Source organism: Cottoperca gobio, chromosome 8 (assembly GCF_900634415.1).
Source record: "Cottoperca gobio chromosome 8, fCotGob3.1, whole genome shotgun sequence".
NCBI lineage: Eukaryota > Metazoa > Chordata > Actinopteri > Perciformes > Bovichtidae > Cottoperca > Cottoperca gobio.
The window spans coordinates 5,225,284-5,244,038 of NC_041362.1; the positions used below are offsets into that span (position 1 = coordinate 5,225,284).

The 18,755-nt window shown below is 39.5% G+C and overlaps 1 protein-coding gene across 3 annotated transcripts in view; it reads right to left on the reverse strand.

Moving 5' to 3' along the window:
* Positions 1 to 18,755, reverse strand: part of asic2 (acid-sensing (proton-gated) ion channel 2) — a 227,299-nt gene that overhangs the window by 206,760 nt on the left and 1,784 nt on the right. The gene's annotated exons all lie outside the window — the stretch shown is intronic.

An 18,755-nucleotide genomic window follows, 5' to 3' on the forward strand; every position in this document is an offset into this window, starting at 1 on the left:
TGAAGTGCATCAAAAACTTCACAAACATGCTTTTATGGAGCGTTTTTGTCTAAGAATGTAAATGAAATGCTTTGACATAAACTGTCAAATTGAATATTCAACACAGAAATAAAGGCGTTATAGAACTGAAAGCCTACGGCTGCTTAATCTGCAGATGATACACAATGACAAGAGGCATAGGCTGTTACGCTTATGTCTAGTGGACTGACCGAAAGACCAAAATACAAGCCAACCCTCTTCCATAGAGACACACTACTGGCATGATTCACAGAGACCAAGAGGTTCAAATTGCTTTTGTTTGACAAATAGTCCAAAATCCAAATATATTTGATTTATATTGGGGAAAAAACATCAATTTATACTTTCAAAGATGGAGCCAGAGACTATTATGGCATTTTCTTTGACTAGAGAAGTGCCTGTTCAAAGCATGGCTATTTGGGAACACGCTGATCCCTAAAACAACTATCCTAAAAGCACTTACAAAATATGCAATATAATACTGACAGGGTACTGCTACTTCAGAGGAAAACGTCGTAGTACTACATTTACCTGACAGAGAAATGTTACCGATGACGTTGCAGATTCAGGTTTTACTCGCAGAATATTACTGAGCAGTGTTAATAGTTTTAGTATTTCTTGTACCACATTTCCCAGTTATAGAAAAGGTGAAAATTAAAAATAGTATCGGTTTGCCTGGGGGCCCCCAAATCCCTAAATCCACCCCTAAAAAAAAAAACACACCCACGTCGCAGCTGCTTCGGGTCAGAAACACACTGATACTATAATACAATAATGCTACCCAGAGGTCATTTCAAAATTGTTTCCGAATGATTCAACAGATTATATTTGGCAGTTAATCGAGCAGCACGAGCCGAGACATTCGACTTTAATTATTTATTAACAAAGACAAAGGGTGCAAGGGCAACCTGCAACCAGCTGAGCTGACATCAGCAGCTTGTTTCTGAACTATGTCAGCTTGTGAATCACCAAGGAACAAACGCAAGGGGCACTTAAATATGTGCTTTTCTCTGCAAATTGCAAAATGTGGGGAAAATTGGAAAAAGCGAAAAGAGGCAGGGTGTTGAATCAGCACCGGCACTTGAGAGAAAACACAAAACCTTATTTTCCAATTTCCTGTAAATATGTATTTAGCCACACATGTTGGATATTGCTTCTCTGTCATTCTGCAGAAATATACCCTCATTCCTCCCTTAAACATTTGTTTCTATGGCCGGCACAGGCTGTGAGTCACAGAACACACACACACACACACACACACACACACACACACGACGATCAGATGTCTCACCTAACCATAATTTCCAAATTCTTGTATTAGTCACTTGCTTTGATATAACCACTGCAGCTGGAAAGTAGAGCGTGGATTTAATTAACGTAAATATTTAGCTGGCAGGAACGGCCAACTAATCAATTACAGTTCAGTAGATACAAGTTAATGTATCTTTATGTACACTTTCAAATGGCCACATTCAAAACAATTACACACTCCAGACTGGCAGGGTGAGTTTAAATTGTGGCACCAACAAGTGCATTTGATGCTTTAAGCCGCTAATTTATTGGCATCCATTTTTCACCCGGGAAGACAGGCTCCTTAAATCAAGAAGTAAATTACACTCCAAGCCTTACTCCGACTGAGTTAGCCACGCAATCTCTGCCACAACAAGGGTCAAGCTATAAAATAGAGTTAATCTGTCCTCTAGGATTAAACTAAATTAAAAACTAAGACGGGCAGACAGACCACATGGGGCTCGTGAGTTATAGCACATTTCCCTGTGATACGATAATTAAATTAATAAGCACAGTCAGGCAAACTGCACAATGTAATGAACGGCTGTCTGTTTAAATCAGAGAGAAAAAACATGTGGTCTCGCTAATTTTTCATCACTGAATTTGATTACACACCTTGAGACTGTGGCTGGCTTTTAGGCTGTGGGTGACGGGAACTAAAAGAAAGACGAACCAGAGCTCCTTCGTGAGGGGGATTCCTTTTAAAATATGTTGGGGCTCAATCAGATATGTCACAGCTTCTTACACAAATCATTTCTTTTTCATAACACAAAACCATAAACTAAAGTTGTAATAATAAGTTGGCTGAACTGGCTGCTTAAAACTAAATTGTTAGACCAAAGTTATGATGATTGGACACAAATAGCACAACACACAGAACACAACACATATGAGTGAAACAAAGCCTAACACTAATTACGATGGAAATAGATAAGAGGGATGGAAACAGAGGACAGCATGAGGCAGGGCAGCTCGTGCCTGTTGTCTGCTCCGACGCTCTCCGCTCAGGTGCTGACAGTAAAGTTGGCTAACGTACTTTTGCTGGTCCGACCTCCTCGACTGCAGAGTCTAGTGTGATTTACTCTTTGGCTGGAAAGGCTGACAGCAGCCCGGGAGGAAGATAAACTCCTGCGGTTTGCTAGGATTTCATAACTACGACAAGGATGCACAATTTTCCCTTCTCTGACTGTGTGGAAATGTGATGTGTGCACGTCACAGATTGTGAACAAAGGCGTTGAAATGTGGGTCTTGCAGGTAAAACATGAGACTAATGTGTGTGTGGGGGGGGGGGGGGGGGGGGGCGGTGCACTGAACGAAACGCTAGTTAGGAATGAATATGTTTCTGATATTTGTAGGTTAGGTGTATTGAAGAATCACTAATAATGTTTTATGAGTTCTATAGATAAGGACAAACATTTCCACAAGTGCACAAGGTTTATATAAAGTCCATTTTGGGTTGAGGACAGGACTGTGCAGGACAAGTTGTAAATAAAAACCCTTTCTTTATGGACCTCTGGTTGTGCACGGGGGGGGGGGGGGGGGGGGGGGGTATTGTCATGTCAAAAGGGCCTTTCACAAACTGTTGCCACAAAGATGGAAGCATTGTCCTCTCTCAAACTCTTTGAAAGCTGGAACAATGTCATGCCTCTTGCTTCTTCCTTAAGGGGCCAAACCAAAAAGTACAGAAACGTCTATGTACAGGGGTGTCCATTTACTTTTGGCCATGTAGTATAGATTGATCGATTAGTTGGACAAAAAAGGATCTTTAGTTTGTCCAGCAAGGTTCTTCAATCCATTCCTGTCCAAACAATACATCCATCTTCCTCCACTTCATGGCCATCCCTCCCTCTTACATGCTTGTCTCCTTATCCTTCACCCCGTCTCTCCGTCTCTCTGTCTCTCTGTCTCACAAACACACACACACACACACACAGAGACAGACACACACACACACTGTAGAAACGTGTCTCTTCCTGTCCTCATTAGTAGGCAAGTCCCCTGTTCTTGTTTGCACACTCCACTGTTCTAACTAAATGAGAAAATTAATGAGCTGCGTTGAGCTAGAGGGAACACCACAACCTTCAGTGTCCCTCCCCCACCCCCCTCACCCACCGACTCTTCAGTGCCTCCCTGTGTTACTCTCTCTCACCTCCCCGCTCCGTCTCCTGTTCTAGTCTCCCACATCCTTGTTTAATTTCACGTCGCTGCTGTTGCTGATACCTGTCTCAGCTCTGCAGATGGGCCTTTGGTAAACAAAGAGAAGGCTGTAAGACGGGACCCCTGTCTCCTCCATCATGCTCAACACTCTCGCTCTTTGGCCGGAGGTACTCCACTCGATAAAGACAAGAGAAAGGGAATACCAATGATCACGGTGAGAAGCGGCCCATCTGCTGAAATACTGTTTGATTATTAAGTGCTTTTAATAAAATAGTAAAAGAAGCCCACAGGCAAGAAGCTCATACAAAAAAGGAAATGTATAAAAAGTAGAATTCCTCAAATGCAACTTTGTAAAAGAGCTCATTTACATAAATAATCCATCACAATGCAGTCGCATGGAGCTGAGTCACTCGAATACCTAGACATTGTTTGCACACTGATGAATAAAGAAATAAACTATATAAATAAGGAGCCACCTGGCTGCCCGCAGAGAAGATTAATAATGGCTCAGGCTCTTTCAAGTGGATGCTTTGAAAACACACGGACACAAGCGCACAAGTACAAACACACAGGCGGTACAAACATTTCTAAGCTAGCTAAAGGGATGTGGGTGACTGATAGAGTGGATAAAGTCCTGTTTGTACAGTCCGATGCCTCAGCTGAACTAAATACTTGATTCATTACCTGCCCAGAGTGTGACAGAGATAAACACTGTGCATCTTTGAAGAGAGAAGTCATTCTTCTTTCTGTCTACTAACAGAAGTTAGAAGTCTCAGAGTCCACATAAAGCAGGGGGGGGGGGGCTTTAAGGGCTTTGCTCCTCTCTTGTTCTGTGTGGTTATCCTTATATGAGATTGTATAAATAAGAGCAAAGAGGGAAAAGGCAGTAACAGCCCCATTAGAGAGCTCCTGTGTTTTTTTTTTTATGATTGTCGGATCTAATAGCCAAATGGGGTCGGGGGGAGGCATTGCACTGACGCCAGCAAGCACACCCGGGGTTTTTAATCAGCTTTTTAAATAAATAAACCATGATTGCATCCCTTGCCTTGTGTCTTTTCATACAACGCAAATGGCCGACAGGAATCTGATCAACTGATGTATTAGCTGAGATAAGATCCTAATGCATTTTAAATGCAGGGGGGGGGGGGGGGGGGGATGATACTAGCGGCTGGGGAGGGGATATATTTCTTACCGAAGAGATGGAAGAAGAAAACAAACTAACGGCAATAGAGGAGCAGTGGGGCAGAACACAGCGCCAGAGCAAACTCAAATAAACTACATGAAATGGAGCGTTTGGCTCACACATGATGGTTCCTTAGCGCTGCAGCAGTAACTCGTTAACAACAGAACCTGAATCCATATTCTAGCTCTGTGTTAAGACATGGCCCTAAGGGAAGAAACTTCAGGATGCTCAGAGTCTGTAAATAATAGATGCAGTTTAGGGAGTTAGAGACTTGACACACACAGAGTGGATGTGTCAGGAAGTGAACGGAGGAGAAATGAAAAAGGTGGTTTGATCAACTACATAGGGGGGGGGGGGGGGGGGGGGAGAACTATTTTCCGTTTTGGAGTCCGTTTCATACCCTTCCCTGAAACTGAAAGTTTAAATTCAATAAGCTTGTCATATTTATTTATATACAAAACCTTCATGAGGGAATGTCATTTGAAACAACAAAAGGGCTGAAATGATTGGAACAAACCCTCAAGACTGGATCAAAAGTGATATGACAAAGTCTTCTAAACCTCTCCCTGGGAGATAGAGATGTGAGTCTTTCTTTTGTTTAAACAAACCGTTCTTTGTCTCCGTTGAGCAATTATTCAAATCCCAAATGATTTCCACAAAGCTAATTGATTGTAAGAGAAATAGAGATATGCTGCCTTCAACTGTCTTAATGAAAACATCAGTAGATTTCTAACATTGTGAGAACATTCAGATTATGGAACTGGCACATTGTTATTTAATTCTAATGTTAAATCTGGTGAACCACAAGACTGTTGTGTGATCCCATGTTACCAGGTACAGGTTTGGCCAACATTAAACCCAGTGGACTTTGAATCCTCTTTTTATCACCACACATGTGACATTTAGACTCTGCCTGTAACCCAGTGGGAAGCTATTATATATACACAGCTCCTGGGGGTGGGGGTCCGGTGCATTGCTAAAGGGCAGTGCCCAGGAGTCAAACTGGCACCTCTCCAGGTACCAGTCCACACATTGTACTTGGTCTGTTCGGGGACTTGAACCAGCAAACCCTCCCGGTCTCTAGGAACTGAGCTTCTGCTGCCCATATTAATGATCTCCCTATTGTTTCATCTAGTGCAGCTTCTAGTCCTGTAAAAACCTGCCACAGGAGCCTTTGTGGCCATTTTAACCTCCGATTCCATGGTAACCAACGTTAATTTATCTAAACCAAGAGCGAGTGGCGTGCCACTGGAGATGCTAATGTTCAAAATTCTGACTGATAGTCGACCTTCGTAAAAACATCACTAACCTTTTACCAACCAGATTAGTGCCGTGTGTGCAAAAGGTGCTGTTGCAGTGTAAGTGCCTTACAAGCCGCCCAGCTGCAACGATAATCAATGCTCACCAGCATTTATCACCGGCTGCAGTGCATGCTCAAAACAGTCACCCGACACCCGTCCCCAGCTCACCCGCCCTGGAGAGTTAGCAGCAATGCATCATCGTGGAAACATGCAGCCATCTCCCCATTAATGTGAAGTCTCCACGCATCACCGCAATTTAGCTGCGAGGTTGTCGGCTGCTTGGCATGACGTTACTCAGTCAGTGTATTGCAAGTTTGGCAGCACACCGAGTGTGTGTACAGCTTATTTGTCAGTGAATAAATGCTACAACTCCTGAAGACACAAGCGAAGCTCCACCTGCTGAATTAAGTGTTCGGGTTAGACTAGTAGAAGAAGTGATTGATAAGGCTGCCTGTGTTTAGACAATGTTAAACATTTATGACCTATGGCTCCCGTTATTCAACAAAAAAGGGGTTGTAGGAAACCATACTCGTATTTCAGACTTTGACAAAGTATTTGTTTTGGTATTTGGCATTGAAACTCAGGTATGGTTTTGGAAATAGCAACAAAATATGTCAAACGATACGCAGTCTTTGTAGCTAATGTCAGAGATTTGGAGTCCAAAGAAAACAGAAACTGGTCCCAATGACTTGTTAAGCATAATGGAGAATGTCTGCACTGTTTGAGGCGATGTATTCCTCTATAGCTGAACATAAACATCTGTCTCAACTGCTTTCCGCCCTTGTTTACTTAATGTAAGCTTTCCGAGAATGTACAACTTTCTGACTACCAGATGGCTTCTGTCTAATTACATCAACAAAACTTTGCATTCTGGTTCAGGTTACTTCCTGTCGCTGCAAATCACTCAAATTGGTGTCGTTTTCAGGAGACGCAGAGGTGCATTTTCCGGCACCTGACTGCAGACATTTGGACTCACCAAGATCGTTTTTATCTAATCAAACAAACCAAACCGATGGAGTGAAAGTGGGTGTATGCAGGGTGGGAAATCACATTAGAGGCTGACAGGGTAATACACCGAACAAGGGTTGAAGGATTCCTGCATCCCGCTTGCTGCCATCAGCCTGCAGGCCTGGATCGATTCTCAGAGTGAAGCAAAGAGAAGAGGAGAATGAGAGAGACGGCCTCTATATCCATCTGTCTATCAAGACCATTTGTCACCCGTCATGGCCTTGGCCCCACTAATCTTCGGGTCCTGTCCTGAACCTGTTATTCATTCTGACGTTTCCATACTGGCAGACAAACCTTGCTGCTTCTCATCCTTGAGACAAACGACCTGAGAGAATCTGACTGATGGATGTAATTCTGAAAGCTATGTAGAGCGGGATCTCCCAAAAACTTGACAACGGCTCAGTCTCAATTAATCATAATCATCATTAATATTGAGAGGCGGTGTATTTTAGCTAAATTTACATTTGAAGCTTCTATTGGAGGTTTTCGAATTAAGCTTTCAATGTCATCACCCTAAAAAAGATTTGTGTTTGTTATTAGTTCTGCTAGATTGCTGTTTATGCAGGTGTGTGCCTCCCTTTGTGCGTGGCAAGAAATAAACTGAAATGACCACCTGTGGGTCCTCAGGGAATCACGACATTGAAAACCTATCAACATCACATGGCCGACGTCTGATAGTCAGCTCCAGGTGACCCTGGCATATATTATAACACCATTCTGTGTGCATCTAATGTAAGCATGCTGTGCAGGAATAGCAGTCGTATGCATCTAGTGGTTCAGGCAGTCGGACTGAATTCCAGCATTTTAAAGATTACATTCATACATTTAATTTGATACATCAAAGCAAGAGAGCCTGAAATGGGAGGGGAAGTAGAGGGAAGTATTGTTGCAAAAGCAATAAAAGAGATGAGAAAATATCAAGAGATCTACCAGAACAAATACTTGAATACTCCTCGTTGGACCAGTTCCTTACGAGAGAGGTGCTCCGGCTGCCTTCTTTAAAAAAGGTAAGTATGAACCTACGTAGGAACATTAGCTTTCAGTGTGATGAGTAAATGATTCAGCGTCCGCACTCAGGACTCCCCACCGAACATCCTGATCCAGGGTTTACTTAAGTTCACACATTTTAAATTTAACACCAACATTTTAACTGAGCGAGTCAGACAGTTCCTACAGGTGCCGAGTCAGTCAGAGATAATGAACTAGGAAAAGCACATTTTGAAGGCAGGTGAGATCATCATCTCACAACTTCCCACTACGACGACAGCTGCTATTAAAGCAAACATATGTGCTGCGTAAATCATGCGTGTTCTATTTAGAGAAATCTGAGGGCGGAAAAAAGACGTATTTAAGTTTCCTGATAGTTTTTGCATTAAGTCAACAGAATAGCATTAAGCTCCGTAGATGGAGACAGCCCATCCGATCTCAGCATAAAGCAGTAAACAGCAGCCTGCTGCACAACAAAAGAGCCACGGACTTTGAACAACAACCCACATTAGCTTTTCTTTGCTCGAGTCTTCTTTCATTTACACATACATCTTGTTCTGCATCTTCGCTAAACGAGCCACCAAACAAAACATTCACTGGGGAAAAGTGTCAAAAGATTAAATAGCTAATTAGCCGCTCAGCTCCAGAACAGTAAACAGCATGTAAATGTGCATGCACATGTCACGTGGATCCAGTTAGATGCTGGTGGGGTTCTTAATCTTCAACACTGATAATAACACGCTGTCTGCCCGAGACGTGCGGGCTTAAGAAGTAAGATGTCTCAGTATTTTTGGGATTTTGTCCTTAGAGGATTCTCCTTTTCATGAATTGTCTCTAACTTCAACTCTTCTTGGTACTTGGTACTGTGAACCTGTTCACATTCCTATTTTCTACATATTTCCTCACAGTAATTTATCATACACTATATTTATGTGTCTTGTACACATTTTTGATTTTATAACAATAGTTTTTATAATAATACTATATTTTCTCTTGACAATAATCTAATCTTTTTATTTATTTATTTTATTTTTTTAGAGTTAAAGTAAGATGTGTAAGATATGGCCAGAAAATCATAAAAAAAAAAAGAACTAACATTATCAATAGAATGGCTCCTCGCCTCGTCCTCGCTGCCGCCGGGAGTAGAGCACGCAGCGGCTCCAAGAGACAGACGAATCTTCTGTTAGCAGTGAGCACCAGGGCTCTGAGGCCGGGGGGGGGGGGGCTGCTCAGATTCCCTGTCGGATCAGCAAACTTTCTGTTGCTTCTATTACACAGGTTGGACCCAGCGCTCTTTCAGTCCACCAATATGTTACTGTTACTGCTAATGCACTCTGTAGCTTACTTTCTTTAGACCTTTATCTTGTGGTAGCTTGACATTTCTATTTGCAATCTTTTCTTTGTGTGTCTTTGTCTCACTACAATGATGCCCAGGCCCGCCATGTGTCTGATCTTTTCTTGCAACATACATGCAAAAAACGGCTACAGAGCGGTATTTCAGGAAATGGACGCTCATTATTTCTGTTTCTCTCTTCTTTTCTGAGCACCTGACGACTTTTGACGACTGGCCATTTTTTTATTTATAATTATTTGTATTTATTTAATTACCAGTTAACTGTTTTAGTGTACTGATATTTTTTTTTAATACAAATATGGAGGATATTTTTACATTTATTTTTAATATTAAAAATGAGTTCTGTACAATACCTCCAACCAAACACATTATTATAGATGCACAGCCCACACTCTCCATCCCTCTCTCCGTTTCCTGTTGTTTTCAGTCTCTTTCTGTTTCAGGCCTCCAGCCCACCAGAGCTGAGAGTGATTGGATCAGACATCAGCATGCCTGTTTCGCACAGCACAGACGCAAGAAAACACAAAGAGGCACAATGCACGGATAATCACGCATGCGGCCGTGCACATACTCAAGGAAATGTGCGCTTACCACACATATAAACACACACAGCTGCACTATGAAAAAGACATAAATATCCAGTGGATATAGAGGCTTTTTCGCCGCTCGGCATGAACCCTGGGGAAATCAGCATTTCAGATTTAAAGGGCAGAATCGCAGAATTTAAAAATTCTTCATTTTAGTCTTGTTTTCCAAAGATAGCCCGGTCAGTGATGGTGAGCATCAGAGCACAGAACCGAAACCCACACAACCCCAGAGGTCTACCCTACTATCTGTCGTTATACATCTTTTTTTTTGTTGTCAGTCATGTTCGTGTCTAGCTTGCTACTTGTCTCTCGACTCATCTCTACTCTTAAGTCTTGTAGCAGCTGTCTGCTCTCTTATTAGTACTTTTTATGTCCTAGCTCGTCGCGCTACTTTCTCCCTCTATATATGTATGTATAATATGTGTAGAATATATGTAAATATGATATAATAATATATCATCAGATAAATATATATATAATAGTATATATGATAGATATATATGTTATAGTAATATAACATATAATATATCATATAATATATAATATCTATATATAAAATTTATCGTATGATATAATTATATCTTAATGTGATATCTAATTGTATCATACAATATAATATATACTTTTGTATTAACTGAATATATATATATAAATCATAAAATATTCTGATTCAATAATGTAAAAAGATAAAATTCTAAATGTATGTTATATAAATTTAGTATATATATAAGATATAGATTATTATAGAATAATATGTATAAATTATTGTGTATATACTAATTAATAATATAATAATATAATAATATATATATAAATAAGAAATAATATATATTATAGAGAAAAAAATAACCTAATATATATAGATATATAAATATAAATATAAGAATCATAATTAATAAATATAAATCTATAGATCAATATAAATATTTAATAGTGTCAGACGATATATATAATAAATAAATAGACTATCATATATATAAAATTATGTGTTAAATTATATATATATATAGAAAAATAAATATATATATAATATATAAGATAAAGCATAATGAGAATATAAATAAAACTCACTATAGAACTTATTATATTGTATAATATAGATAAATATATAAATAGGATATATTTAAATATGTATGAATAGTATCAGATATATATATAGCACCATTATATAAAGAAAGAAATAATATCTAGAAAAATAATAATATTTATTAATAAATGTGCTATATGTATATATCAATAGAAATATATATGAAAGTAATATAGTATATAATATAATAATACAGAGCATATCATATATAATATAATAGAGAGAAAATATAATAATATAATTAAAATATAATATATATATATAATATAGAGAGAGAAATAAACAAAAAATAATATAAAATATATATCTATAAAATATAATAGATCAATATATATTTCTAGGTGTATATATCTAAGAATAGATATATATATATATCCTCTTAGATGTATAATATAAAATATATGCTAATATATAGATTATATATAATATATAAAATAATATATATATCCTATAGAATATATAAATTCTAGCATCTTTCTATGATTACTATATAGATGATATAATATAGTATATCGTATGTACTATATCTCTATATAACTATATATATAGAATATATTTTTTTTTTTTTTTTTTTTTTTTGATAAAACTATCTCTCTATATATAGCGACATCATCTCCTTTTAATCTACTGTGTTGGCTCATCTTAAGTATCTCTACTACTCTCTCTACCCGCCCTCATTATCTCCTCTACTCTCCTCTCTCTACGCCTTCTCTCATCTCCTTTCTGTGCTACTCGCTTCATCTCTCTCTACTCTCCCTCATGCTCTCCTCTCTCTCTTCGCGCCTCTTCTCCCTCTCTCTCTCGCTCGCTCTCGCTCTCTCTCTTTCTCTGTGTCTCTCACTTACACTTTCAATAGCAACAAAGGTGCATGTGGCTGAGTGCCACTGACAGGGCAGGTAGCTCATTGAGAAGCAGGTCTTTTAATAGAATTTGTTGACAATAAGAAAAATATAGAATTACACCAGGGCTTATCGCTTACAGTGCTTCTCTCTGCTGCCTTTCAGTAGGATCCAGCCTGTCTGATGTTTCCATTTTGGTTGTGGTCCAGTAGACTGGTGCAGTGTTGTTCTAACAGGCACAGCCTCTCGCCATGTAACCCATCCAGCTCCCTGTAGCCGCCTCCATCCCGACACCGCCTCATCCGTAAAAAATGTGTATAAATGTTAGCTGACCTGTTGAGACATGCATCGATGCGAGCACAGATCGAACCCTTGTCGCATGAGTTGCCAGAGCGGTCTCATCAGGCTCTGGGCAGCGGGCACTGGCTCACTAATGGTAGGATTACGACCAGACCATTTGCCAATTAGCAACGGCGGCACAGTGCCCACCCAGGGCCTGAGACAGCAGAGGGTCGGGGCAGACGGATGAATAATACAAACAGAGAGGCAGCAGCAAGATAATAACGAGTGAAGACATACACCACAGACCATTCTCTCAGGACAAAGTTGGATGCTATGCTGAGCAACAAGCTATATGAATGCCACATTTGCTTTTACTCTTCTTATAAATTCTTATTTCTATTCACCTCGCTCTCTCCGACTTTTCCTCCCCGTTTACTCTTTGTGTTTTCTGGACGTACAAATCTAAGTGAATTAATCACACTACTAAATGGTGACTGGGAGGTGTGTGCAAGCATCCACCCGTAGCTTTTAATCAGCGATGCTATTCTAGTAATTATACTTCTGCTCACGCATAGGCAGGCTGTTTTGGTGCAAGATGCAGCACAATGGCAGAATCTCATTTTAGCGTGACAGCGCGAGGCTGAGAGGGGGAAAAAACACCTCAAACCATAAATTATTGATACTGAGATCAAATTAAACTGCATTTCCAGGATAAAATGTCCGAAAGTGAGGCCTCTTTTGTGGAAGTGACGTGTCAGAACAATGTTTTGGGTGCTGTGAGTTGTGAATCTGTTTTACGTTTTGACCGAATTTTTGATCCAAAGCAGTTGGACTTAGGGTTTTTATTTGTTCAAATGTGTGTGTGTGGTGAGAGACTGCAACCACTCCTATAGTGGTTAAGTAAAACCTCTTATTCACTGGCACATTTCAGCAGGTAGAAGACAGTTCATTTCCTGAAAAGTATTTATTTTTCACACTTCAGTAAAAACAAAGCTAAAAAACAAGATTGATGATATTTAATCTGAAACTTGTGTACTAGCTGCAAAAGCTTTATAAACAACAACATTTCCATATTTCTAATTGCTGTCAGAGTGGTTATCACCACTGAAAGCAGCTCAGTGAAAACGTATTGATTGAACATGTCAGTTAGAGTGTAAGGAATGATGAAAACATCTAAGCACACATCTGAAACATTAATGACTGACTTATCTTTCACTCTATTTGTCTGCGTCTTCTTTAAAAAAGCATTATGGCTGTATAGTCCTTTTATTCTGCAGCTGTAGCCTTCCCCTTTCTCTATCTCTAGGAGCTGCATCCATTACATACTTGTTATGACCTTCTATACTATGACACATGAGCTGGTGTGACGTGAATCACTCCCTGGTTCACTCTAAATATGTAGACCTCCCTGCACGTGCCAGACATCTTGCGTGCTTTGAGCTCTCCAAATGTATGAAGTTTCTTTCCAAATTGACTTTCTGCAGACGTTCAGGGACGTTTACTAGGAACAAAAACAGCCGCAACCAAAGAAGCATCTAGCATTAAAGGTCCTATCAATCAATACTTCCTTCAAAAGCTACTTGACACAAAATGCACTTTATTGAGCTAGTACTGGTCAAATGCAGCTGCGGCGGCCAGAGGAGAAGGAGAAGGGGGGAGAGGACAGATTAGAAAGCACACAATCCTCCTCAATGGGCGACTGACAGTGGTCTTGTGCTGCTCTGCTGGCGATAGCGAGGAACATCAAGCCATGCAATAATCAGCCGGTGGAGTGCTAAGGCCACAGGTTGTGTGTAATGGCTAATCGCTGTGGTGTAAACAGCCAGCACCATTACCTTTGCTGTTCCAACAAGGCTCTGGTCAGAGGAATAGACGAGTGGCTAATTAGTGTCTGTGTGATACAAAGCTCAGGGTCTGGCTGCTATCAGGTTTCACATTAAGGCTGAGAGTGTGATGGGCCCTCCCTGGCCTGCAGTGCTCCGGGGGGTATTTATTTATTTATTTATTTATTTATTATTATTATTATTATTATTATATATATATATATATATATATATATATATATATATATATATATATATATATATATATATATATATATATATATATATATATATATATATATATATATATATATATATATATATATATATATATATATATATATATATATATATATATATATATATATATATATATATATATATATATATATATATATATATATATATATATATATATATATATATATATATATATATATATATATATATATATATATATATATCTCTCTCTCTCTCTCTCTCTCTCTGAGGCATGCAGGTCAGACACACTGAGCTGATTCACTCTGGCAGACACTGATGTGGCTTGTCAGTGTGATCAATCAGCATTTAAAATTGTGGCCGTAATCACACACGACAAAACAAACACAGGCAAGGGGAAGTCCACTAATTCATATAAACATGATCTACTCTCCCTGACATCATCACAACTTTTTTTTAAGCTTCGTGATATGAATAAAATCTAAATCAGGATGTTCACCGCAGGAAAACATTTAGCTGAAAGCCTCCCAGACGCTAACTCATTTTATCTCAAGATCTATTTAGTACATAGACGGTGATAGATGACGACCTAAACGATGGTAATACATGACATTTCCCTGAAGGTAAATTATTTATTAAATCAAAGTGTATTAATGTTCTGTATTAGCAGAGGTGGTCTTTATTTAAGCTGGCCCATAGCCACGATTAACCACAAAGTATTGCAAACTGTCAAGCACAGAAAGTTGGCCAGTCTCAATCATTTGACCCAATTTTAGACTATATTTTATTGAGGATTAAAGTTCTTGCGCGGCCACTTATGTTCAGACAACGTGTGACCCATGAACGTTTGAGTCTGGCTTCTTCTTCTTCTATTAAATGAAAGAAAAGGTTTAGTAGAAATCCTGAATGTCTCAAATTGAGGTGGTACTTGTTCTTAAACTCGGGTATCAAAGCAGCATTTTCTTTACCTGCGACACAGACTCCCTCTTTGTAGCTCGTAGTTGCCGGCTTCACTGTGTGCTTCTCGAGTTTTGCCAAGCGATAATACAGTTGGTCATGCAGGATTTCTATATTAACTGGTACTGAATGAATTAACCGGATCGTTTTAATTACAGGGTGATGGATACATATTGATTTCATTTTAATGTCAAATGTAAAAACACCCACAAGGTTGCACTGCTGCGTCGCATTGCCTCTGGTACAATGACGTCTTTATTTGAAATCACTTTTAAACAAATTTGCCAGTAACTTTTACACAGTTTGACGGCTTGAATAAAATTAAATAAATGATGGCTGCACGATGCACGCACAGATGTGCTTCCGTGGTCATTGTAGCAGCTTCGGTTTATTATAATGGACATGCTGCGGGACACGTGTTGCCCCGTGTCACCCATTAGCAATATTTACACAGCACCTGTCAAGAGCAGAACAAGGCAACTGACATAAATACAAATTTAGACAGAAACATAGAATAGAAACACATTCAATTAAGGGTAAATAAAACTGCACACAAGTAAGTCTTAACAGGTGGGCTAAACTGTACTAACTGGCATGGATACTCTGAACACCCAGCGTCCTTGAAGAGATGCTGTGTAGAAAGATTCTCTTAACAGGGTAAAAGCAGGCTGTTGTGTCGTTAACCAGATGCTGCATGTGGCTACACTTGTGCTCTCTCTTGGCATCCTTGAGAAAGTGTACCAAAGTGCTTATTTATAAAGAATCCGGTGTCAGGTGGGTTGCTGAAGTGCTCATATATATATATATATATATGAACATAAATGAACAACATCAACAGTCTGCACATTTGAAAAATTCCAACAACTATCTGATGCTGCACATAATGTGTGCACATAGATGCTGCCGTTTCCCTTTTGTGCGGCGCTCTGCTCCAGTTCCATCAGTCACATCACACTGACTCCCGCGTCCCACAACCCTCCCTACGGTCATTCATCACAATGTCAGTCAAACGTTGACTTGGGTCCCTGGAGTGTAATGGTAATACCGTCCCTCCGTGTGTTGTGTGTGTGTGTGTGTGTACTCATTCATGTATGCATATATTTTGGTGTGTACGCATTTGTATGAATGAATGTGTCTGTGTGCGTTGATGCATGTGTTTTTCTATTTTTGTCAGCCTTTTTTTTTGTTGTTTTTCTCTCAGAAGACGGTGAAGATATGAAGGTGTGTCGCTGCAGTGACAGAGAGAGAAGAGACTTCACAGAGAGGAGTGGGGAGAAGTCAGGAGAAGCTCAGCAGCAGCAGCAGCAGCAACAGGCAGAGGGCAAAGAGGATGACAGTGCCTTCTAGTAGCCTCTCTGTCAAAATGATTATCTTTGAACCCAGCTTGAGGTCAAAGGCGAGTCACACGACATGCAAGACCGTTACTAAAGGGAGTCAAATAGAGACTCATTGGGCTGCATAGCAAGGCAGTGACAGAGCCAAGCTAGCTTCTCTTGGCAGACTTGTAGCTTTTCTGCGGCTCACTGAAATATGGATCAAGACTCCATGAGAAGCAACCTTCTGAAGGCATGCATAGAAAATCACTACGACCAACATGTGATCCACGACTGTGGTTTTCTGCATTGAGAATTTCTCAGGGATAAAACAAAGATATCAATCCAACAGTAAAAGCTTGAATGCGTTACATAACGCAAAGCCGTGGTGCAATAATGCTGTTGATGTGCTCTGTTAATGACAACAGTGTCCACTCGCTAAACATTGAAAACCTCATCAAAGCAGATCGGATCCCAGAGGCAGCTCCATAGTGCTGTGTGCGTTGTGCATGCTTCACTGACAGACAGAACATCTCGTTATTCCAGATCTGTATCAACTGCAATATGTGTCCACGCTTTAAATAGAAAGTAAGGCTGCTAGTGAGGCAACTGCCCATTACAGGACCTTGTGCCACGACACACACTGTATGTAATAACTGTGCTCCATAGAAAGGAGTAATTGAACGAAAACAAAAAGGGTGACTGCTGCTTTCAGCACATTGGTTTTTTTTATTCACGCGTCCGATTCTTAGTTGCCGATGATCGTCGCTTTTACCAGTTGAAATTACAAATCACTGTGTCACTCACAGATTATATCATCTGCAGCTAATTAATGTTAACTCCGCAACTTGACAAAAGGCCAAAATGAAACTTTTGGCTACCGTCTGGTTAATGTGCTCACTCCAAGCTGGCGTCTGTACGCAGCCAATGAGTAATTATGAGGAATACATTTCTCTCCCAATACAAAGTGTGGTACCTAAATTCAATATTGCCAATACTGAGTAATGATAGCAGTGTAATCTGTAAATAATGAATGGAACTTATAGCAGAAACACTGAATGTTGTACCACTATAAACATAGAAACACGACGGATCCCTAATAGAAACATCACACGTGAACTAATTGATTGCATCACATCAATTTCAGGAATAGACATTTCTTACTTTAGGCTTATCATACTGGTATTTGTATTTTATCAAATGAACAGCTCTGGATCAGGACTTTTAATTGAAGTAGCTCATGAAGTATAAAAGAAAGTTAGTACACAATACCTGCTCATCTAATGAGACAATGCTGCTCTAAATCTGAAGCTGAAATCTATTTCATTTATTTATAAGCTAAACCAATTTAAATTCAATAAGGGATTTGACGAGATCTGGATTCAATAAAATGCCATCAAATCCCACCTCTAGTCAGTTATTATTATTATTATTATTATTATTATTATTATAATAAGGAAATGCAACACGAACAAACCTAACGCAGACTTGCTTTTCAGTGTGATTGATTCAACAACTGCAGAGTCTGCCAACAGTCTTAAACATCAGAATAAAACTCTAAGAACAACATTTCAAAATGCTCTGCAGAAATGTTCTGCATGTCTATACATAACTTGTGATGGTGAACACAAAGGCTTTTAACATCCTGTTTGTCGTTGAAGAAAAAGGCAGAGTTTTATTCCCACTGGGTTTTGCTTTTAAAGCTTCATCATGACAGTATGCGGTGAGCTCTTCACCTAATCACTGATGGACTTAGGTAACAGTCATTGTGGACGGGGTTTAAGTATGCAACAAGTGTTCAGAATACTGTTTCAGTGTCAATTGAGTATGTGCTGAAACATATCAGCCTTAGATCAGAGCACTTCACCACACAACACAACGCTAGCTGCTAGCTCATCAGCTTTTACAAGTGCATTATTGATACAGAACAAACAGAACCGCAGGGTGCTACACTCAATAGCAAGCCAAATTAGAAGAAGAAATAAACACCAAAGAAACATCCAAATAACGCTACAGAGTGGCTACAGTGAGACAATCCAGCAGGTTCACAGACTTCCTTTGAATGATCTGATTTGTTGTAAACTTTGGCTGGAGAAATAAAGAAAGGGATTTGAGGGAATTTACTTTTCACTATGGCCCAAGACAAAACAATTACTTTCCTGACCTGTTGCAGAACTGTATATGTCAGTGAGCACAATGTGTGAGAGCTGAGGACAACAACGAGGAAACAGCAGAGGATATGTTTGCAGAGCAAAGCTTGAGAGACAACCTGTGCAGCGAAACACAAGAGTCCCAAGGTTGAAAACACAGCAGGAGAAAATCCAGCATAGCAGCGTGGGAGGGAGGGAAA